Here is a 24,503-nt window from a genome sequence, read left to right on the forward strand (position 1 = left end):
ATGACCACCTTCCAGAGTTATTGTTATTATGTGCCTTGAGTCACCTGCAACTCATAGCGACCCTATGTCCAACAGCTCTGAAGCGTACCCTATCCTGAGCCAGTCTCATTGATTTCCACATACCTACTGCCATTATCCCCCATTACTGTATCAATCTATCTCATCCAGGGTTGTCTTCTCCTGCACTGTCTCTCCACCCTTCCAAACATGATATCCTTCTCCAAGGACTGGTCCCTCCTGGCCATGTGCCAAAAGCATGTGACATGGAGCTTCAAAATCATAGCCACCAAGGATTTCACCCACTCCAGGACGGACTTACTTGTTTTCTTGGCAGTGCATAGTACGTGCAAGATTCTTCTGCAGCACCACAACTCAAAGACTTAAATTCTTCTTCTGTCATCCTTAGTCATTGTCCAACTCTCTGATGTAGAATTATGAACACAAAGGCCTGAATCGAGCACACATTAGTTTCCAGACTGATATAGTTGCTTCTCAGTACTCTGGAGTTTTTGTTGTTGTTAGTGCCATTGAGTCGAGTTCAACTCATTGTCTATGAACAAAAGATCTGAAACCAGTCCTATCTTGTGCCATCCTCACATTTCTTGACACACAAGAGCCCATTACAGCAGTCACCTTGTCAATGCACCTGGTTGAGGGTCTTCCTCTCCTTTACTGACTCTCCACCCTTCCCAAAATGGCCTTTCCAAAGAATAGCAACTCCTAGCACTATGTCCAAAGTATGTTAGGCAAAGCCTCATCATTCTTGCCTCTAAAAAAACACTCTGGCTGCACCCTCTCCAAGACATAGCCATTCATTTTCTTGGCCATTCATGGGATGTTCATTGTTCTTATCCAACACCATGGCTCAAAGGTGTCAATTCTTTTTCTGTCATCATTATTCATTGCCCAGGTCTTGGACACAAAGCTAGTAATTGGAAAGACCATGGCCTTAATCAGATGTACCTTCGTCCTCAAACAGACATCACTACTCCTAACTGCAGATTTTCTCAGTATAATTCCTTTCCTTATTTCATGACTGCCCATCATACCAAGGATGTTTATTGTGGATTCAAGCAAGATGAAGCTGTTGACAGTTTCAACCTCCTCTCCATCCATTATGACACTGCCTATTGATCTAATGGTAAGAACTTTTGTTTTCTTGATATTGAGACTCAATCCTACTGAAGGCTGCATTCCTTAATCTTCTGCAACAAGTGCTTCAAACCCTCCTCACTTTCTGCAAACAAGGTTGTGTCATCTGTATAATGCAGGTTATTGACAAGTCTCTCTCTAATCCTGATTCCACATTCCTCCACAGAGTCCAGCTTTTCAGATAATTTGTTCAGCATATAGAATCAACAGGTGTGGAGACAGAATACATCCCTGATGCACTCCCTTGCCAGTTCCAAACATGCAGTGCTCCTCTGCTCCGTTCACACAACAGCCTCCTGTTTCAGGTACAGGTTCCTCATGAGCATAATCAAGTGCTCTGGGATTCCCATTCTTCTCAATATCAGCTACAACTTGTCATGATCCACACAGTCAAACGCCTTTGTATAGTCAATAAAGCACAAATAGACATTCTTCTGATATTCTTATGTTCAACCAGGATCCATCTAACATCAGCAATGATACCTGTGGTGCCATGGGCTCTTCTAAATCCCACTTGAACTTCTGGCAATTCCCTAGCTATGTACTGTTCTAACCATTTTTTTTAAATTACTCTCAGCAGTATTTTACTACCATGTGATATCAATGATGTTGTTGTTGTTGTTGTTATGTGCCTGCGACTCATAGCGACCCTATGTACAACAGCCCTAAACTCCACTCTGTCCTGTGCCAATCTCACTGTCTCTGACACTCCCATCCCAATTATCCCAGTCACTGAATCAATCCACCTCATAGAGGGCCTTCCTTTCCTGCCCTGTCAACAACATACTTTGGATATCAATGATATTGTTCGATAATTTCCACATTCAGTTGGATCATTCTTCTTGGGAATAGGAACAAATATAGACCCCTTTCAATCCATTGGCCAGAGAGCCATCCTCCAAATTTCCTGGCATAGACTGGTGAGTGCATCCAAGACTGCATCTGGTAATTGAAACAAGTCAATTGATATTCCATTGATTCCTAGGGCCTTATTTTTTGACAATGCCTTCAATGCAGCTTCCACTTCCTCTTTCATTACCATTGGCTCCCGTTCATATGGTATTTTATGAAATTTTTCTGTGTCAGTCAACTGATACAGCAATTCTGTGTAGTTCCTTCATTTTCTTTTGATGATTTTTGGGTCATTCCATACATTGCCCATAACATCTTCCAACATTGTGACACAAGGCCTAAATATGTTTTTCAGTTCTTCCAGCTTGAGAAATGCAGAGTGAGTTCTTCCCTTTTTTCCCTCCAATTCCAGCTCTCTGCACATTCCATTATTCTTTGATTTGTCCTCCAGAGCTGTCCTTTGAAACCATCTGTTCAGTTGGACATGTTTTCCTTTAGATTTGGCTTCCTCATATTGCAGTGCAATCTTTAGAGTCTCTTCTGACATCCATTTCCTTTTTTTCCCTTTTTCCTTTGTTTTCGTAATGACCTTTTGCTTTCTTCACAGATGATACCCTTGATATCATCCCATAACTCATCTGGTCTTTTATCATTGGTGTCCAATGTCTCAAACCTTTTCTTAAGACGATCATGGAATTTCAATGGAATTGATTCAAGATCATATCTTGGTTCCTGTGGACTTAATTTTCTTCAGCCACAATTTGAACTTGCATCTGAGTAATTGATGATTTAACCCAAAGTCTGCCCCTGGTCTAGTTTTGACTGTTGATATTGAGCTTCTCCAATAATTTCTTTAACAAATGTAGTCAATTTGATTTCTATGCAGCCTGTTGGGTGAAATCCATGTGTAAAATTGTCTTTTTTGTCTGTTAGAGAAAGTATTTGCAATGAATAAATCATTGTAAATACAAAATTCATTCTTTCTATTTTCAGCCTCATTTCTATCACCGAGTCCATATTTTCTAACTACTGTTCCTTCTTCACTTTTTCCTACATTTGCATTCCAGTCACCAATTATCATTAGTGCATCTTGACTGCATTTTCGGTCAATTTCAGACTGCAAAATTTGGTAAAAATTCTCAATTTCTTCCTCTTTCGTTCTCTATATGTAGGAGCATATATTTGAATAATAGTCATGTTAACGGGTCTTCCTTGTATGCATATGGATATTATCCTATCACTCACAACATTGTATCTCAGGACAGAACTTGAAATTGACTTTTTGACTATGAATGCGTAGTATAACATATGATTATCTAATTTAAAGTAGCCATAGCTCGTCCATCGCCTCTCATTAATGCCTACTATATCAATATTTATGCATTTCATTTCATTTTTAACAATATCCAATTTCCCAACACTCAAGCTACAAGCATTCCATGTACCAATTGTTAAATGATGTTTACTATTGATTTTCTTCATTTTCACTAACTTCCAGTTTGGGGTCTACCACTACACTACTATAAGTATCCTCTATTTTTAGTGTTCATAGGGTTTTCAAAAGCCTTTTACTTAGGAAGTAGATGGCTCATCCTGCTTCCTAATCTGTTTTAAACAGGGAGCTCCACCAAAACCTGCCCATGACGGGAAATCCTTTTGGAATTTAATATACTAGAGGCAAAGATTTTAGTATCTCAGCAACCTCAAGAAATCACAGTACGGAAAACTGACAGGCAAGTGCTGCAACACTTATAACAATGTTCTTTCTCACCACCCTCAATAGCAGGCCTCCACAGGCCCTCAGGCCCAATTATATTTTAAATACCAAGGCCCACCCACTAGATCCTGTTTGCCCATACAGCTTCCTACCCAATTTGATTGTAAACAAGATCAAATACAGTTAATCCGCTTACACTTGATTGCTAACACAACTTAGAAATGTCCGTATAGTGTACCCCACTTTTCAAGTAAATCACAAATACCCACCAGGATCCAACTTTGCCAAGCTAAAGGCTCACTCACAGGCAGGACTAGTAGTCTGGAAAGGCTTGTGCAATTTGACTTTTGATTTCTTCACTGCTAGTGCCAGGAGTGTTGATTAAGCTAACTGTAATTGTTAAAAACCTCAATCTCTTCCATAGTGATATACCATCTTATGAAATAATGATATTAACAAAATAATCTCAGTCCCAAGTGGAATTGCATCTGATGGTATGTTGTTGTTATGTGCTGTTAAGCATTTGTGGCTTATAGTGACCCTGTATACAATAATTATGAACCATGTGCTCCATCCTGAGTCAATTTTATTGTCTCTGGCACACCTATCTCCATGACCCCAGTCACTGGCTCAATCCATTTAATTGAGGGTCTTCCTCTCTTGTGCTGTCCTTCCAGCCTCCCAACCATGATGTCCCTCTTCAAGGATTGGTCACTCCTGGCTGCATTCCCAAAGTACATCAGATGGAGCTTCAGAATCCTTGCCCTTAAGAAGCAGCCTCATTTCACTCTCTCCAGGATGGACCTGTTTGCTCTTCTATCAATCCACAATATATTCCATACTTTTGTCCAGCACCACAGCTCAAAGGCATCAATCCTTCTACCATCCCTAGTCATTGTCCAGCCTTCTGATCCAATGGTATAGAGACTAATTTTCCAATGTATATTTTGGAAGATTCATTCAATTAATAAAAACTTGTTTCTTAAATGAAGGCTTACTATGTGAATAGCCTCCCACTGATTTCATGAACCTGTTGATGATTAGATATGGCTTCTACTCCACTGATATATATATATGCAAAAAATGGAATCAGTGATATTGGTGCAGGCTACCGGTAACAGGTAATAGTAGATGCAGTGAAGACTAGGTGTCATGAATTGTAAAGTGATCAGTGTATATATCAGCAGTAATGCTGATAATGATAGTATTGACAGCAGTGAAAGCAATAGTGGCAGCTTTTCAGGGGTTGTATGGGTATTGGTCCCAGTGGCAGTTCCAGCCATCAGCATTAGTGATAGAAGTGAGGCAGAGTCAAACATAGCATATAGGACTCAAATGGTAGCAGAAATTTTGCATTATTATCTTGAACATCATACTTATGGGGATGACACAATCTTGCTTGCTGAAACTGAGGAGGACTTGAATTGCTTGCTGCAGAAGATCAAACACTGTAGTCTCCAATATGGATTGAAGCTCAATATCAAGAAGACAATATTCTCACCAATTGGCCAATGACAAGCACCATGATAGATAGAGATGAGATTGAGGTAGTTAAAAAGTACAGCTTCGTGGCTCCACAATCAACACTCTTGGCACAAGCCATCATGAAATCAAAAGAAAAATTACTCTGGGAAAATCTGTTGTCAGGGACCTCTCTAGAGTACTGAGAAGCAATGATGTCTGTCTAGAGACTAAGGTGCATCTGATACAGGCCATGGTCTTGGCAATCATCTGTTCTGCATCAGAGAGATGGACATTGATTAAGGATGACATAAGAAATGATGCCTTTGAGTTGTGGTACTAGAGCAGAGTCTTGAACATACCATGAACCACCAAGAAAACAAATAGATCTGTCTGGGAGAGGGTGAAACCAAGTTTCTCCTTGGAGACTACGATTTGAAGCTCCATGTCATATACTTTGGGCATATGACTGGAAGAGTCTGTTCCTTGGAGAAGGACACCATGCTTGGAAGAGTGAAAGGACAAAGTGAAACAGGAAGACCCCAGATGGATTGATACAGTAACTGGGACAATGGGGGGTAGGTGTGTTGGAATCAGTGAGACTGGCTCAGGAAAGGGCAGGCTTCAGAGCTATCATATTTAGGGTTGCTATGAGTTGTAGGGAGGCTTTGACAGTACATAAGAACAAGAGCTAAGGTAAAAGGAAGTACAAATGAAGAAAATAATTACCATAGAGGGAAAAATATGTATGAAGGTGCAGAGGTGAGAGGTACAGTGGTGATTTTGAGAATCTGAAAGAAATCTTGTATCCCTGGAAGAGAGAATGTAAAGTGTGGAGAGAACAGAAAGAAGAGGTCAAAGCCAGTAAAAGCAAGATTACAAAAGATCTTATGAGATATGAGAATTGTGTAGATTCTCCATTGAGTCAATCATTAAAATGTATATTCATTCAAAAGATTCAAACTCATTGACAGTGAGTCAGAACCCTCAGACTTAGCTGACCTCCCAGTGGGTTTTCAGAGGCTGCACATCGCACAGGAGACTGCTAATCTTTTATCCCTGAAACTACTAGAATACTCAAACTGACAGAGAGTTGCAGTCTATGGGCTATGCCACCAGGGCTTTCAGTATATTTATTAGTCACAGAAAAAAAGGTAACACAGAAGAACTAAAAAATTAGTAAACGCCAGAAGATAATCTGTGTTTCATTGACTATGTAAAGCATTTGACTGTGAGTCACAACAATCATTGACTATGTAAAGCATTTGACTGTGAGTCACAACAAACTATGGCTAGCTCTGAGAAGAATGGGAATCCCAGAACACTTGGTCCTATTTATGCAAAAGCTAAACTTGGACCAGGAGGCAGTCATCAGAGCAGAGGAAGGAAACACTGCATGGTTCACAACTGGGAAGGGTGTACTCCAGGGATGTGTCCTATCTCCATACCTTTTCAATCTATATACAGAATAGATTATCCAGGAAGCTGGGCCCTATGAGGAGAAATGTGGCATCAGGATTGGAGGAAGACTCATCAGCAATCTGTGTTTTGTAAACAACACAGCCCTGCTTGCTAAAACTGAGGAAGACCTGAAGCGCTTGCTGTAGAATGTCAAGGACTGCAGCCTTCAATATGGATTGAAGTTCAACATCAAGAAAACAAAGATCAATTGCATCAATTAGCAGCATCATGCTAGGCATTGAAGAGATTGAGATTGTTAACAGCTTCTGTTTGCTTGGCTCCACATTTAACACTCTTGGTACCAGCAGCCAGGAAATTAAAAGACAAATTATATTGGGAAAGTCTGCTGTCAGAGACCTCTCCAAAGTACTAAAAAGCAACGATGTCAGTCCAGAGACTAAGATGCACCTGATCCAGGCTGTGATTTTTTAAATACTTGCTATGCATCAGAAAGCTGGACAATGACTAAGGATGATAGAAGGAGAATTGATGCCTTTGAGCTGTGATGCTGGAGAAGACCTCTGAATATACCATTGACTGCTAGGAGAACAAACAGGTTCATCCTTAAGAGGATAAAAGGAGACTGCTTTTTAAAGCCAAGGATTCTGAAGCTTCATCTGATATACGGACAACACAGGAGAGAAAGATCCTCAATGAGATGGACTGATCCAGTGACTGGAGTAATGGAGGTAGGTGTGTCAGAGATAATAAGATTGGCACAGGATAGAGCAGGATATAGGGCTACTGAACATAGGGTCCCTATGAGTTGCAAGCAACTCTATGGCACATAGCAACAACTACCCTAGGAAATTGTTGTGTGACACCAAGTAGATTCCACCACACAAAAACCCTATAGGAAAAAGAAGTATCCCATAGGGGTTTCAAAGCTGCAATCTTAACTGAAGCAGATTATGAAAACTTTTTTACTTGAAGGTGAGTGGTGACTTCCCACCAATTACATTTGGGCTAACAACTGAGGACCTAATCACTAAACCACTTGGGTTCTGGCCTGAAATAACGTTTCAAGTATTTTTCCACTTGGATATCTGAGATGCAAAACAATGAGAAAAGGTTTTTTGTAAGTATTCCTTCTATTGATTTCTAGAACAGGTCATCACAGAAATATTAAACTATCATGGAAGGACTAGAAACAAAATCTCCTCAAAGCATCAGAAACTTCCAAGGTAATACAAAGGACAAATAGAGTGGTAATTAAGACATTATGATGAGTGTGAAGTTTGGGAAAGGTGAAACTGAGCAAAGGAAATTTATTAAGTTGCTGATTTTCAATATAGCAGTTCCTTGGTGATATCTCAAAAGCTATAGGATTGGCAATTTTAACTTATGGTTTTATGAATATTCAAGATCTACTTCTCCTGCTTTTTAAAATATTAAATTCAAATTAAAAGCTTTCAAGTGAATTTGTGCAATATCCAGAAAAAATAGCCCTTTCTTCGGAAAAATACTAGTATGGAAGTTTCATGCTTCTCTGCTGGGCTCTCAGGAATGTCCAACATCTTGACAAATTTACATGGTGATTCTATGTTCTGATTGTTGTTGATATTGTATCTGTATGTGGTTAATGCACTAATGAGATGAAGACCTCAGAAATTGAATTGTCATGCTTGACTCATTTCTTCCTAACAATCTGAAAAGGGACAGAGCCAATAATCCCTTCTTCTTTGTATTTATACTTTATATAGTCTCTTCTCACACCTACAGGTTTTACTTTATAGCCAGTATAAAACTGAAAGAATGGCAGTGTGACATCCAAGACTAGGTCTACAAGCATTCATTGTCACTGGTTTCTGTTTTCTTGGAGCACTTCTTCTTGTGATCCCCAAACCTCGAAGAACTGGAAGCCGGTTGTCATGTCATGAGACCTCTACCTCAAGCAGCCTTATGGACAAGTTCATGTAGCAAGATCTTGTATGAGTTGCATTCCTGAATGTTAGTAGCCTGTTGTGGAAGCAGATCTTCCAGCCCTCATTCAATCCTTCAGACAACTGTAGTCCTAGCCAACACCTTGACTGCAACCTAAAGAAGACTCGAAGACAAAAACACCCACTTAAGCTGCTTCCCAAATTCCTGACCTATAGAAACTCTATGAAATAGTAAATGTTTATAGTTTATTTTAAGCTGCCAATTTTTATAACACTTTCATATAGAGCATTATATAAATAATAGAAATTATTTGTGCTGTCCCATATTTACTTTTAGGGAAAAACTAATACATATAAATGTTTTGTGTTTGTGAAGGCGCTGGAGAATTCTATATGAATTGTTATATGGCCCTTGTGTGCCAAATACTTTTTCCTCAGTCAGTAGGTTTTCTTTTCATGCTATTGGGAAAATTTTTTATGAACATAGAGATGTAATCTTTGGAAGGTCCCATTCATCAATTTTATCCTTTCCTGGTTGTGTATTTCTGGCTATATTTGGCAGTCTCTTTATACAATAGGCAAGGCCTTTTAAAGTTTATCCAAATTTGTCACTTATGATGTTTATGGTTTTGGACTTTATGTAGGTTTCTGATCCATCTTGAGTTATTTTTGTGTATGGTGAGAGGTGTGGATTCTGTTTCAGCTTTTGCAGACAGTAGTCTCGTTTTGCCAGCACCATTTGTTGAAAAGGTTGTCATTACCCCATTTGATTGATTTTGTTTCCTTGTCAAATATCAGTTGATCATAGATTGATAGGTTAATTTCTGGGTTCTTTATTCAATTCCTTTGGCCTGTATGCCTGTCATTATATCGGTACCATGCTGTTTTGTTTATTACAGCTGTAAAATAGGTTTGAAACCAAGAAGTGCTATACCTCCCACTTCATTCTTGTTTTTCAGTAGTAGTTTGCTTATTCAAGGTCTCTTTCATCCTCAAATAGATAAGAACAAACTGATAATCCAATTACACAATGGGCAAGAGACATGGAAAGACTTCACAGAGGAAGACATTTGGAAAGCCAACAGACACATGAAGAAATGCTCAAAAAATAGTGGCAATTAGAGAGATGTAAGTCAAAACCACAAGGAGATACCATCTCACCCCAGCAGCCATGGTAAAGTTTCATAAGATAGCAAGTAATAAATGCTGGAGAGGTTGTGGAGAAATAGGGACTCTCATACACTGTTGGTGGGATTGCAAAATGGTACAAGCATTCTGGAAGGCAGTTTGGTGTTTCTTCAAAAGGCTGGACATAAATATTCCATATGTCCCAGTTATCCCACTACTAGGATTATACCATAAGGAAATTAGAACTGAGACACAGACAGAGATTTGTATAACAATGTTCATAGCAGTTTTAGTCACAATTGCAAAACCAGAGAAACAGCCCAAATATCCAACCTCAAAAGTATGGATTGAGAAATTGTGGTACATTTACACAATGGAATAATATGCAGCACTTAGAAACAGTGATTTTAAAAATTAGTACATTAACTTGGGATATTGAAGGGCATTATGCTGAGTGAACTGACTCAGTCTTATAAGGATAAATACTGCATAGGACCATTATTAATAAAACAGAAAGATAACTAACAAAATGTGTATGGAAATTCCAGAGGGGAAAGGATTGGAACAAAGGGGGGAGGGTGAGCAGTGGGGAAATCATGGGGTCATGCAATTTGGTGGGTTGAGTAAGGGATGGGTAAAGGAAATAGAAAAGATCTGGTGGCGATCTGGAAAGACAATAATGAAGGGCATGGTTTAATGGTGATTGATATTATTGTTGTTATGTGAGTGACGTCAAGTCACTTGCGACTCATAGCAACCCTATGTACAATAGCCCTAAACTCTGCTCTGTCCTGTGCCAATTGCACTGTCTCCAATACACCCATCCAGATTACCCCAGTCACTGAATCAATCCACCTCATAGAGGGCCTCCCCCTCCTGCGCCATCCCTCTACCCTCCCAAGCATGATGTCCCTCTCCAAGGAGCTGTCCCTCCTTACATGTCCAAAGTATGTCAGACAAAACCTCAGAATCCTTGCCTCCAAGGAGCAGCCCTGTTTAACCCTCTTCAGATTGAATCTGTTTGTTTTCTTAGCAGTCCATGGTACCCTCAATACTCTTCTCCAGCACCACAGCTCAAAGACATCAATTCTCTTTCTATCCTTCCTAGTCGTTGTCCAACTCTCTGATGCATAACAAATGATTGAAAAGACCATGGCCTGTATCAGATGCACCTTCATCTCCAGACAGACATTATTGCTCTTTAGTACTTTGGAGAGGTCCCTAACAGCAGACTTTACCATGGCAATACATCTTTTAATTTCCTGGCTGCTGGTGCCAAGAGTATCGACCGTGGAGCCAAGCAAACTAAAGCTGTGAACAATCTCAATCTCTTCACGAACCATCCTGATGCTGCCAATTGGTCCAGTGGTGAGAATCTTTGTCTTCTTGATATTGAGCCTCAATCCATATTGAAGGCTGTAGTCCTTGACTAGAAGCAAGTACTTCAGATCCTCCTCAGTTTCAGCAAGCAGGGTTCTGTCATCTGCATAACACAGGTTGTTGATAGACCTTCCATCAATCCTGATGCCTCATTTCTCCTCATAAAGCCCAGCCTCCCAGATAATCAGTTCTGCATACAGGTTGAAAAGGTATGGAGACAGGCAATTGAGATTATAAAACATGATTAAATAGAATAATTGTATGAAACACAATGTGAATCTAGGATAGTACGAAACACAATATATATCAACTTTGTACACAAACTAACGCTGTTATTGTTAAGGGTCATAGAGTTGTATACAACCCATAGCAACCCTATGAACAAAAGCCTGGAACACAAAACTTTCATCTTTTCTGTAAGTTCATAGAATTTCTGGAGGCAAGCTTTTTTTTGGAAGTTCATGCTATTCCTGCTTTCAAGCCTGTTTTATTTGGGAGATTCACATAAACCAGGCCAGAAGGCTTCAAACAGAAGGCAAAAGCCTTTTTGAATATGAGACCAAATCCAATTAGCTCACACCTTGTTGTGAGCAAAGCCACACCCTAGTCTCAACCCCAAACCAGAAAACATACCTTTGCAGAATCCAGCCATTCCACTCATCTTTCCAGCCTGGAAATAGCCCCAGACTGTCTTAAAAGCCTTTTTAAAGATGAGGCAAAATCTAATCAGCTCACATTCCAATGTAAAAATTTTAAAAGTTTGTTTTTGTGATTCTTTGACGAAAATTGAGGTAATGACAATGCTATAATAGAAAATGTCATGCTATAGCATACTGTGACAGAGAAATAAATAATGAATCCCTTGGGAAAAGAAATACTATTGACATATGAGAAGAGAATTCCAACATCTTCTTTAGATTTTTTAAAAGAGTGTTGACTAAACCACTAAATAAAACATAAGCTAGTAAAGTTTAGTAGCTTAAAACAAAAATAATTTATTAATCTTTATGTCTTTGAATTGATTGCTTCATTTTCTACTTGTTTTGCCTAGATTAATTCATACAGTTGTAGTTAGCTCATATTTCAGCTGAAGTGCCCGCGTCTAACACAGTCTTACTCATAAGCCTAAAATCTAGAATGGTTTGACTAGCTAGGATCGCTGAGGCTATCTCTTTATGTGGTCTTTTGTCTAGGTCATATTCACAGTCTTATTGTTTAAAATATTCAAAAGGGTAAGTACTGAAGTGTCGAAATATTGTTCTTGTTGAATTCTATTGGTCAAGCCAGACATAAGACCAGCTTAAATGTAAGAAGTAGAAAGACAAGATGCTTACTTCTAGAGAAGAGCTGCAAGGAATTTGAGCCAAATTTGAATTTGTCTTGGATCTGGTATGAAGAGGAGAAAAAAAAATACGGGAAAGATGTTCACTTGTTCTTTACTGTGCAAAGGCATTTGACTGTGTGGATCACAACAAATTATAGCTAACATTGAGAATGGGAACACCAAGATACTTAAGTGTGCTCAGACAAAAATGGTAAGCGTGGTATCGTGCTTGAGAAGGTGGAGCGGAGGCAAAAAGAGAAGAAGACCCTCAACCCAGTGGGTTGACACAGTTACTGCAGCAATGGGCTTGAATGTGTCAGAGATTGCGAGGATGGTATATGATGGGACACAGTTCAGATTGCTTGTTCACAGGGTCACTATGAGTCATACTCAACTTGGCCACACCTAACAATATCAGCAAGAAAGATTAAATAATGTGGAAGTACTAGCATTTAATGGACAATGTTTAGGCACTTCTGTGGAGTTTAAGCTCTTTTTTGTTTTATTTATCTGAGTTCCCATTACTTGTTATTTATAGAAACCAATATTCTTTGTCTCAAGTTCCCCAATTGAGTATAGTCTTTGAAAGATAAAATCCTAAAACAACTATGAGATACCAACTCACCCCAGTCAGAATAGCACAATTTAACAGAACAGCAAGCAACAAATGCTGGCGAGGTTGTGGAGAAACTGGAACCCTTATTCACTCTTGGTGGGAGTGTAAAATAGTGCAACCACTGTGGAAGGCGGCATGGTGCTTTCTCAAAAAGTTACAAATAGAGATACCATTTGACCCAGCAATTCCACTACTGGGGTATACTCCAAGGAGACCATAACTACCACCCAAGCAGATATATGCACACCTATGTTTATCGTGGCTTTGTTCACGATAGCAAGGAGTTGGAAACAACCCAAGAGCTCATCAACAAACAAACAGATAGAGAAGCTGTGGTTTATTCACACAATGGAATACTATGCTGCATTGAAAAACAAGGAACTCATGAAATATTATTCAAAATGGGTGACCCTGGAGGACATTATGCTGAGTAAAATATCTCAGTCACAAAGGGAAAAATACTGCAAAGTGCCACTGTTGTAAAATGGGACTGACACTGGAGTTGGGGGGAGATTGAGAAAGATGGGATAAATAATGTATACTGCTTTGAAACAGATGAGGGAGAAAACTGTTTAATAGGGATATGTGGTTAGGTATTATTGTCATGACAGGAGTCCAGAGTGAAGGCTGCATAGTGGAGTGGACCTTGGGGGAGCGATTGTAAAACAACGAAAAAATTTTTCTTTTACTTTGCAAAGAGAAGAGTGAACTGGGGCATAGAGGTGGACAGGGAGAAAAGTGCAACACTGAATTAATGGAAATCCAAAGTCTCTGTAAATGTTCATTAAAATTAATAAAAGAAAGAAAGAGAGGAAGAACATCAACAAGATGTATTGACACAGTTCTCTAATGATGACCTCAAGCATGTTAGAGATTTGTGATAATCATGTAGGATAGGGCAAGGCTCAGAGGTATTTTTTTCATAAGGTTGCTATGAATCAAAATCAGGAAGGGAGTGTGTCAGGGATATGTCTGTCTCTATATCTTTTCAATCTATAAGCAGAACAGATCATTCAGGAGGCTGAGCTTTATAAGGAGGAATGTGGCATCAGAATTTGGAGGAAGACTCATCAACAACTTATGTTATGTCAATGACATAACCTTGTCTGCTGAATCTGAGTAGGACCTGAAGTGCTAACTGCAAATGGTCAAGTATTGTAGTCTTCAATATGGATTAAAGTTCAACATCAAAAAGACAAATATTCTCACCATTGGCACCAAATGACAGCACAAAGATGGATAGAGAAAAGATTGAGGTTGTTAACAGTTACAGTTTGCTTGGCTCCACAATCAACACTCTTGGGACCAAGAGTTAGGAAATCAAAAGACTAATTACCTTAGGTAAATCTGCTGTCAGTGATCTCTCTAGAGTACTGAGAAGCAACGATGGCATTCTAGAGACTAAGGTGCACCTGATCCAGTCCATGGTCTTCATAATAGCTTGCTATGCGTCAGAAAGTTAGATAATTATTAAGGATGTCAGAACAAGAACTGATGCCTTTGAGTTGTGGTGCTGGAGAAGAGTCTTCGGGAGGGTGAAACCAATTTTCCCCCTTGGAGGCTAGAAATTTGAAGCTCTGTCTCACATACTTTGGGCATGTGGCCAATAGGGACCAATCCTTGGAGAAGGACATCATGCTCAGAAGGGTGGACAGACAGCACAGGAGAGGTAGGTCTCTGACTAGATGGATACAGTAACTAGGGCAATGGGAGCAGGTATATCGCAGTCAGTGCTACTGGCTCAGGACAGGGCAGGCTTCAGAGTTGTTACACATAGGGTTGCTATGAGTCATAGGCGACTCGATGACACGTAACAACAACAGCAGCTACGAGTCATACATGACTTGATGGCACCTAACACCAGCAACAATATGATATTGTACCATTCATAAATCTTTGTTGTAGGAGACTCGTCTTCTCTTGTACCAGCTAGTAGTAGATTTGAATCACTGATCTTTCAGTTAGAAGTGTAACACATAATACTCATTGAAACAAATGATACTCTACTATAAACATGGTAAATTTGACTATTAAAATCAGTAACCTTTTTCTTTTGATAAAAATACATGCCTAAACTATTCCTTTTCTCAGTGAATACTTAATGACAAAAGATCACTGTATATGAAAATCAGTTATGGAAGAAGGTGTGGACAAAGAACAAATATTGAAGGGCCAGGTTATAAAGTGCAAATCACTTGAGAAACTAGACTTTACAAAGAGGAATGTGCCATCAGGATTGAAGGAAGATTCATCAATAAACTGCATTACGCAGCTGACACAACCTTGCTTTATTGGAATTAAAGAGGACTTTAGATTCTTTTTGCAGAAGACCAAAGATTAGTCTTTAACATAGATTATATCTCAACATCAAGAAGACAAACATTCTCACCACTGGGCCAATAGGCAACAACATAATAGATAATGAAAATGTTGAAATTGTCAATGATTTTATCTTACTAAGAGTCACAATCAACATCCTTGGTACCAGTATTCAAGAAATACAAATATATGCTGCACTGGGAAAATGTACTGTCAAGGATCTCTCCAAAATACTAAGAAGCAATGATGTCAGTTCAAGACTAAGGTACACTCAATTAAAAGGTCATAGTCTTTTCAATCATTTATTGTGCATCTGAGAGGTAGACAATGAATAGGGATGACAGAAGAGAAATAGATGGCTTTGAGTTGTGATTTTGGAGGAAAGTATAAATAGCTCACTGACTAAAAATAGAATAAACAGATATGTCTCGGAGAAAATGTAGCCAGAGTGCTCATTGAAGACAAGGATGATGAAGCTTTGTCTCATATATTCTAGACATCCAGTTAAGAAGAACTATTCTTTGGAAAGGGACATCATATTTGGAAAGGTAGAGGGTATGCAGTGGAGTGGGAGAACCTCAATCAGATGGACAGAGACAGTAACTGCAGCTATGGGCTCATGTATGTCAGAGATGATGAGAATGGCACAAGATAGGGCCGGGTTCAGATCTGTTGTTCATAGGGTCACTAGGAGTCATACTTAATGGTACCAAGCAACAATAATAACAACAGTTTTAAGCAAACTCACTCACTGCCATCCTTTTAACTGATTGACAATCCTTGACTGGATTTCCAAGACTGTCAATCTTAATGAGAGCAGATTGCACATCTTTCTCCCATGGAAGGGCTGATGGTTTCTTAACTAATGTCAAGAAGTGAAAATGGTGAGATTTTTTTCTCACATGCTTTTCATATTGTGTCAGGAGGGGCCAATTCCTGGAAAAAGATATTATACTTGGTAGGTTGACTGTAAGCTAAAAAGAAGATTACTTCAATGGATGGACATAGTGATTCCCTACAATGGATTAAAGGACAGTAGTGATTGTGAACATGGGGCATGGTATCATAACAGTGCTATGGTGGGCTGGCTTGACAGCAACTAATACTTGTAATGGCATGCTGCGGTAAAAAACAAGTAATTGAAATTAACAGAAAGAACCTTGATTTCATTCCTTGCATAATATATGTCTAAGACACTGAATAAGTGAAATTTTCTTTGGACCTCCTCCAATTTCTCAAATAATATCAATAGTAATCTTTTCTTTACTGTTGTACAAAATACAGAAGGCTTTTTTAATATTTAAAATTTTTTCCTTATCTGTCCAATTTGGTAGATAATCTTATTTCTCTCATTTTATATCTGATGTAATTGAGGTTCAAAGAACCTGCCAAAGATCACAGTCAGTAAACACTTCTGTTATTTTGTTATTTTCTTTGAAGGTGCATGACTTAAATATCTGTGCCTGACTTATATAACAAATTTGAAGACTTTTTTTTTTTCATTTAAATAAACTATATGCTTCTAAATAAGCAAATAAGAAATTCTATTATTATTATTATTATTCAAGTATTTGAATAACAAACATATATTTGAAATTTTGTTGATTTCTTTTGGGCTCTGGGTATACAACTCATTAGCAAGCTCATATCAAAGCTTCTATCTTTCGTTTCTCCTCAACTTGAAACAGTACTGCAGTCAGGATGGGCATCTCAGGTTGGGTAATTTTCCCTCAAGTATTTTAAGCAGTGAAACGTGTTAATTATATTCATCTGGATTCTCCTAGGCATTAAATTACTCTGCGAGGAAACATTTACTCTCTTCGGAAGGTTATTTAATTACTTCCTAGAGCCCTGACACCAAATGTACTGAATGATACCAGTAGACATTCATAGTCACATCTTGCTGCTATATTGATCACCTTTAATAGACTGGTTCTTACTAGTCAGTAGTTAATAACCCTCACAACAATTTCATTTATGAGCTCTTATGCATATTGTCCTTGTATTCAAATGAGGAAGCAGAAACTCAGGGGGCTTAAGTCACAAAGGTAACTAAAGACAAACTCTCCTTAAGGAAGTATGGAGTCCCTGGGTGGGCTAACAGTTGATGTACTTGGCTGCTAACCAAAATATTTGAAATTTGAGTTTGCTCTGAAGCATCTTGGAAGGAAGGTCTGGTGATCTACTTTGGAAAAAATAAGCTATTGAAAGCCCTGTGGAACCCATTTCTATCTGACACATATGGAACTTCAGTGAACTGGAATTGACTCAAATAGCAACTGGATTTTGAGGACATTTACATTCTAGATGGATACTAAAAAAATTCCTTCTGCAGTATACTCATGCCAAGTACTTCATCTCCTTTCTTCATATTCCTGAACTACTATAGAGAATGTGAAATTATATTAGTAAGTGTCCTGATGGCATAGTGTGTAAATATGACAATAGAGCTAAAGAGGTTGGTAGTTTTAATGTAATGGTTGCTCTTGTGACTAAGGTGCGTCAGATTACAAGCTATGGTCTTTGCAATCACTTGTTATGTGTCAGAGAGTTGGACAATGACGAGGGAGGATAGAAGGAGAATTTATGCCTTTGAGCTATGATGTTGGAGAAGAGTATTGAATATACCATGGACTGATAAGAAAATGAAGAGGTTCATCCTAGAGAAGGTTAAACCAGGCTACTCCTTGGAGGCAAAGATTCTGAAGCTTCTCATCTGACATACTTTGGACATGTTGCAAGGAAGGACTAGTACTTGGAGAAGGATATCATGCTTGGGAGCATGGAGAGGAAGACCCTCTATGAGGTGGTTTGATTCAGTGACTGGGCAATGTGCATAGTTGTGTCAGAGACAGTGATATTGGCACAGGATAGAGAAGGGTTTAGGGCTGTTGTACATATAATTGCTATGAGTCTCAGGCAACTTGATGTCACATAACAACAGCAACAACTTCCAGAGAAAAATATACTATCTTTTCTTACAAAGAGGTATAGCCTCTGAAACCCCATGAAGTATTACTAACTATCTATCAGATTTGAGGCAATGGCAATGGATTTTTGGTTTTTATCTTTGGCATCCTATTTGATAGTTGTGTATAAATGTGAAAAGAGTATGTAAGTAATCTATAGTCCACAGAGTTCTAGTGGCTTAGTGAGTAAAAAGTTGTGGTGCCAATTCAAAGATAGGAGGTTTGAATTCCCCAGCTGCTCCTAAAGAGAAAGAAGAACAATCTCTTTCTATGAAATCTACAGCACTGGTGGCTCAACGGGTAAGGAGTTCCAACGCAAACCCCCCCGGGTTCAAATCTGCCAGTTGCTCCATGGGAGAATGATGGACAATCTCATTCTGATTTACTGTCTCTGAAAATCTACTGCGGGTTGTCTATGCGTTGGTTCCAACTCAATGGCACATTACAACAACAACTCACTGTAAGGTTAGCTGTAAGTCTATCCTGACTTGACAGCAATGAAGTTTCTCTGAGTTTATAAACTCTGCATATATCTTTGAGGAAGTACAGTCAAAGAACATCTCTGAAGCAAGGATGGTGAGATACCATCTCAAATGCTTTGCACATGCTGTCAGAGGGACTACTCATTGAAAAGGTTGGTAGAGGATCAGTGAAGAAGAAGAACTGGCACAGTAACTGCAACGATGGACTTAGGCACAGCAATGAAGGTGAGGATAACAAAGGATGGGGCAGGATTTCATTCTGTTGTTCACAGGGTCATTATGAGTCATAGTGGACTTGACAGCAACTAAAAGTAAAAACTACAGACTCACATATAAACAACAATGAACACAAGGGTATATAAGTACGTGAGTAGGGAATTATACATGAGAATTCAATGAGGAAAAAATAAGCTGATATTATTTAACTCCCTATCAACAAAAGAAGGATCCTCTAGTGGCATAGCCCATAGGCAGTTGTGCTGCTCACTCTAAATGATGCCTCTCTGGCAGTTTGGACCCATTAACAGCATCACAGGAGGAGGATGGATAATCTTCTGTGTGATTTACAGCCTCAGAAAACCTGCTGGAAGGTGGGCTTTGAGTCAATTCTGACTCTACAGCTATGAGTTTTGATATAAAGCAAAGGAGGTGCCTTAATGTTGTGGTTAAAGTGTTCAGCTGCTGACAGGAAAGTGATTTTAATTTACTCTGTGAGGAAGTATTATCCATGAAGAATGCAAAAGGTCATTATAAAGACAAAGGAAGAAAAGATCAAGATGGGTAGCAAAAGAAACTCTAAATATTGCACTAGAGGGCCAAAGAAGTCAAAGCAAAGAAAAGGAAAGAGAAGAATTAAAGAAGTTAAGTAGCTGAACAGAAGATTTCAAAGGGCAGCTCAGGAAGATAAAGCAAAGTATTATAATGAAATGTGCAAAAAGCTGGAGTTGAAAAATTGAAAGGACTGAACTTGCTTGGCATTTCTTAAGTTGAAGGAAATGAAGAGCAAATTCAAGTCTTGAGTTGGAATACTTAAAAAACTAAGATAACAAACAAACTGGCTGACACAGAAATATTTCATGAAACAACATGCATTCAAGAGGCGATGGTAATGAAGGAGGAAGTTCAAGCTGCTCTGAAGGAGTTAGCAAAACACAAGGCCCCAGGAATTGATGGAATACAAACTGACATATTTCAACAAACATGTAGCCCTGGAAGTGCTCTCCAGTCTCACTAATCTGGAGGACAATTACCTAGCCAACTGACTGGAACAAAATAATATTTATTCCCATTAAAAAAAAAGTGATCCAACAGAGAATGGAAATTACAGAACAACACCACTAATATCAAACACAACCAAAATCCTGCTGAATATAAACCAAAAGTGATTGAAACAGTAAATTGACAGAAAATTACCAGAAATACAAACTGTGTTTAGAAGAGGCCATGTCACTCAGGACATTATTGCCAATGTCAGATGGATCATGAGTGAAAGCAAAGAGTACCAGAGGAATGAGTATTTGTGTTTCATTGACTATACAAAGGCATATGACTCTGTGGATCACAACTAATTGTGGCTAACCTTGAGAAGAATAGGAATCTCAGAACACTTGATTTAGTAGTCAGAATAGAGTAAGAAAACACTACATGGTTCAAAATCAGGAAAGAAGTGTGTCAGGGATGTGTCCTGTTTCCATACCTTTTCAAATTACATGCAGAAAAGATCATATGAGAGACTGGACTTGATGAGGAGGAATGTGGCATCAGGATTAAGGAAGACTCATCAACCACCTGCATTAAGCAGATGGCACAACCTACTTTGCTGAAACGGAGGCAGACCTGAAGTATTTACTGCAGAGGACCAAGGACTGTAGTCTGCTATATGGATTGAAGATCAATATCAAGAAGACAAAGATTCTCACCACTGGGCCAATTGGTAGTACCATCATAGATGGAGAAGAGACCAACATTGTTAGCAATTCCAGCTTGCTCAGTTCCACAATCTTGGGACCAGCAGTCAAGAAATCAAAAGATGAATTGTGAAGGGCTCAACAATGAATGAAAGAAGGTCCAAAATCTCTGTAGATGTTCATTGAAATGAAAATTAAATAAATTAATTTAAAAAAAGATTTAGGAAAACCTGCTGTCAGGGATCTCTCCAGAAAGCAAGGATATCAGTCTAGATACTAAGGTGTGCCTAATCTAGGCCACAATTTCCTAATTACTTGCTATGCATCAGAGAATTGGACAATGACCAAGGATAACAGAAGAATAATTGATGCTTTTTAGTTGAAGTTCTGGAGAAGAGTATTGAACATTCCATGGAGTGTCAAGAGTACTAACTGGTCTGTCCTAGGGAAGGTGAAACAAAGCTGCTCCTTAGATGCAAGGATTTTGAGATTCCATCTCACATACTTTAGGCATGTAGCCAGGAGGGAATAGCCTTTGGAGAAGGATATCCTGCTTGGAAGGGATGAGGGACAGCACAGGAGAGGAAGATCCAGATGAGATGGATTGACACAATAGGTGGACTAATGAAGGCAGATGTTTCAGAGACAGTGAGATTGGCTCAGGAAAGAGCAGGACTCAGAGCTATTGTGCATAAGGTCAACTACTCTGCATGAGTCATAGTTTACTCAACAGCACATAACAACAACACAACGACTGTGAGGGAAAGATGTTGCAGTCTAATTTAAGAAAGATTTACAACCTTAGATATCCTATAGGGCAGTTTTGCACCTTTATGGTCACAATGAGTTGGAAATTACCCTAGGGCAGTAGGATAGACCAGGGTTGTTGGGTAAAATAACTTTCAATAGGCTGTTCTGTATTTTTAAATATATAAATGCTTAAAAGTCACAAAAACATAAAATTAAAGTGTTTATTACTATTCTTTAGTCTCTACCAGACTTCCTTCAGGGTCAAGGAACATACTAATTATTTGGATAAAACAGAGTTTGAACGGAGTTCTTGCTAACTAAAGAAGTGAATGGTGGAAAATGGAAAGTCACATGAAAGATTGCCAACTCTCTCTGAAAAACCACACAGTAAGGCACAAAGCCACAATGGTAAAAATGCATGAATCTGAAAGGAAGGTATAAACTAGTATGCTATGAGGAAACTGACAGAGTTTGTGAGAAAGAGGAGGGCCAGAGATGAAAAGAACTCACAGGATGGAGGCATAACCCTAAAAGAAACCAAAGGAAAAAAAATAAAAGCAAATTCTAAACAGCTCCACTTACAAATGACTTTCATATGCATGGTAAGAAGTGAACAAGAAAGAAAACAAATACCAAAAGATATAATAGACACATTATGTAACAAGGATTACTAAGGAGAGGCTAAAACCAGAAACAGACTTGGAATAATTTGGAGATGGAAAGTTTACACAAGAGATAGACACAACAGGCAAAGGGGAATTATGCCAATGTGGGTCAAGGCGGATATTGTGTCTGAAGGGAGAAAGAATGTCATATAATAGATAAGTTGGCAGTAGTATCCAAAATATATTTGGATAAAAAGAAAAGATAAAAGCAATGTAGGACTAATATAGGAAATTATTATAGACCATCTGGGTCAGATAAAAAGTCAGTTCAGAATGTTTATGCAGATAAAGAAGCCCAAGAAAAAGAAAAAGTACAGTTGGGGGATAGATAGCTCTGCTAGTATTATATTTCAGAGAAGTGATATACTGGTTGGTTACATTCCTGGAGAAGACAATAGATTAGATTATAACCCAATTCTTGCATGTATTTTAGAGCCAGGAAACCCTATGAAATGATTGATAGGGAAACATCAATGGCACAGAGTAGACTCTTTCTAGATCTCCGTTCTTTCCTTTGTTAGTTCAATGATGCCCATGAAGACTTGGTAATTTCACTCTGCCTCGTTCTATTATATCAGCACCCTGATGACTTGCTGTAATGTAACATGACCTTTATTGATGGCTGTTGTTGTCATTGTGTTGTTATGTGCCTTCAAGTCGCCTGCGACTCAAAGCAACTGTATGTACAAACCCTGTTCTATCCTGTGCCAATCTCACTGTCTCTGACACACCATGATCTATTATTCTGGAGATGAAAAGGTGGAGAAAAATGGGGTTGTTTTCATAGTTTTAAAAGTCATTTCTAGATCCATCTTGAAATACAATATTGTGAGAGACAAGGATAATATCCATATGCATACAAGGAAGTCCAGTGAACACCACTATCATTCAGATATATGCACCAACAACCAAAGACAAAGAAGAGGAAATAGAAGATTTCTACAAACTTTTACAGTCAGAGATTGGTTGAACAGGCAATCAAGATGCATTAATAATAATGGGTGACTGGAATGCAAAAGTTGGGAACAGAGAAGAAGGATCAGTAGTTGGAAAACATGGACTCAGTGACAGAAATGAAGTTGGAGATAGAATGAATTTTGCACAATTAATGACTTACTGATTGCAAATAAGTTTTATAAGAAATATAACCATAGGTTATACACATGGATTTCACCTGATGGTATGCATAGAAATCAGACTGATTACCTCTTTGGAAAGAACCATTGGAGAAGCTCAATATCAGCTGTGCAAACTAGCTCAGACATGGATTGTGGAACAGACTACTGCTATTGATGACTAGCATCCATTTTCTCCCAGACTTTTACCTGCTGTAGGTATAGTTGCTCCTACTTTGCTCTCAACAGGTTAGTTCACACATGCATGCAGCTGGGTGCCCTCACTAAAAAATAATTGGCCTAATTCTAGTAACCCCTAGTCATTTCCCTGGCCAAAGGGCTTCGGCTTGGGAGTTGCAGTGAGGCATCACAGAAAAAGTACAGTAACAATAAAAAAAGAGCTGAAAGAAGTGGGATGAGTCAGAATGACACCATTAAGCAAATTGTGTTGTGTTTCTATCCAATAATAATGCTGTTGACTTTCTGGTAATGTGGTCAGAATCCGGAGGATTTTACCAGTAAAATTGATAGATTTTTGCTTTGTCATTTAATCTTGTTTTCTGAACTTCTGTTTTCTCATAATACAGCTCACATTGCATCATAGCTGATTGGGAATGTATTGAACAGTGATCTAGGAACTCCTGAAGAGCAGAGATTGAGTCTGTCATAACCCTCTGGTCATAGTTTAGCATTCTATCTGTTACATGACAAAGTTACATAGAATGAACAGAATGATTAAGAAGTAACTCAAGGAGTGAATTTTAAACACAAGATTTCAGGCAGTAGTTGACAGAATGGGGCATAATGTTGAACAGTTGCCCTGGTGGGGAATGGATAAGAAGAAATAGAACCTGTCTGGTATTCTTCAATTTATACTTAAATCTTGAAACTCTCCTCTACTTACATGAAGACTAGACTTGGACATATCTTTCTGATTTGAGAAGTAGGCATGTAGTTTATAAAGATAGAAAGGTTAAATGATATCAACATAAATCCCTCTTGTGTATTTTTTCATAATATCTATGAGTGTCAAGTTCCTGTATCTTCTTTCATCCTAGATTCACTGCAATACGTGGATATAATACTATAACATACAGATGTCTTGGAAAAAAAGGAATTTATTATGCTCATGTGCCACCTATACTCAGACAGGAAGCAGTCCTCAGAACAGAGCAAGGAAACACTGCATGGTTCAAAATCAGGAAAGGAGTGAGTCAGTGATGTGTCCTGTCTCCATATTTTTTCAGTCTATCTACTGAAGATCATCCAAAAACGATTAGATTTGCTGTTGCTGATGTTAGATGGATCTTGGCTGAAAGCAG

Source organism: Elephantulus edwardii, unplaced genomic scaffold (genome assembly GCF_000299155.1).
Source record: "Elephantulus edwardii isolate Elephantulus edwardi_28Jun2011 unplaced genomic scaffold, EleEdw1.0 scaffold00005, whole genome shotgun sequence".
NCBI lineage: Eukaryota > Metazoa > Chordata > Mammalia > Macroscelidea > Macroscelididae > Elephantulus > Elephantulus edwardii.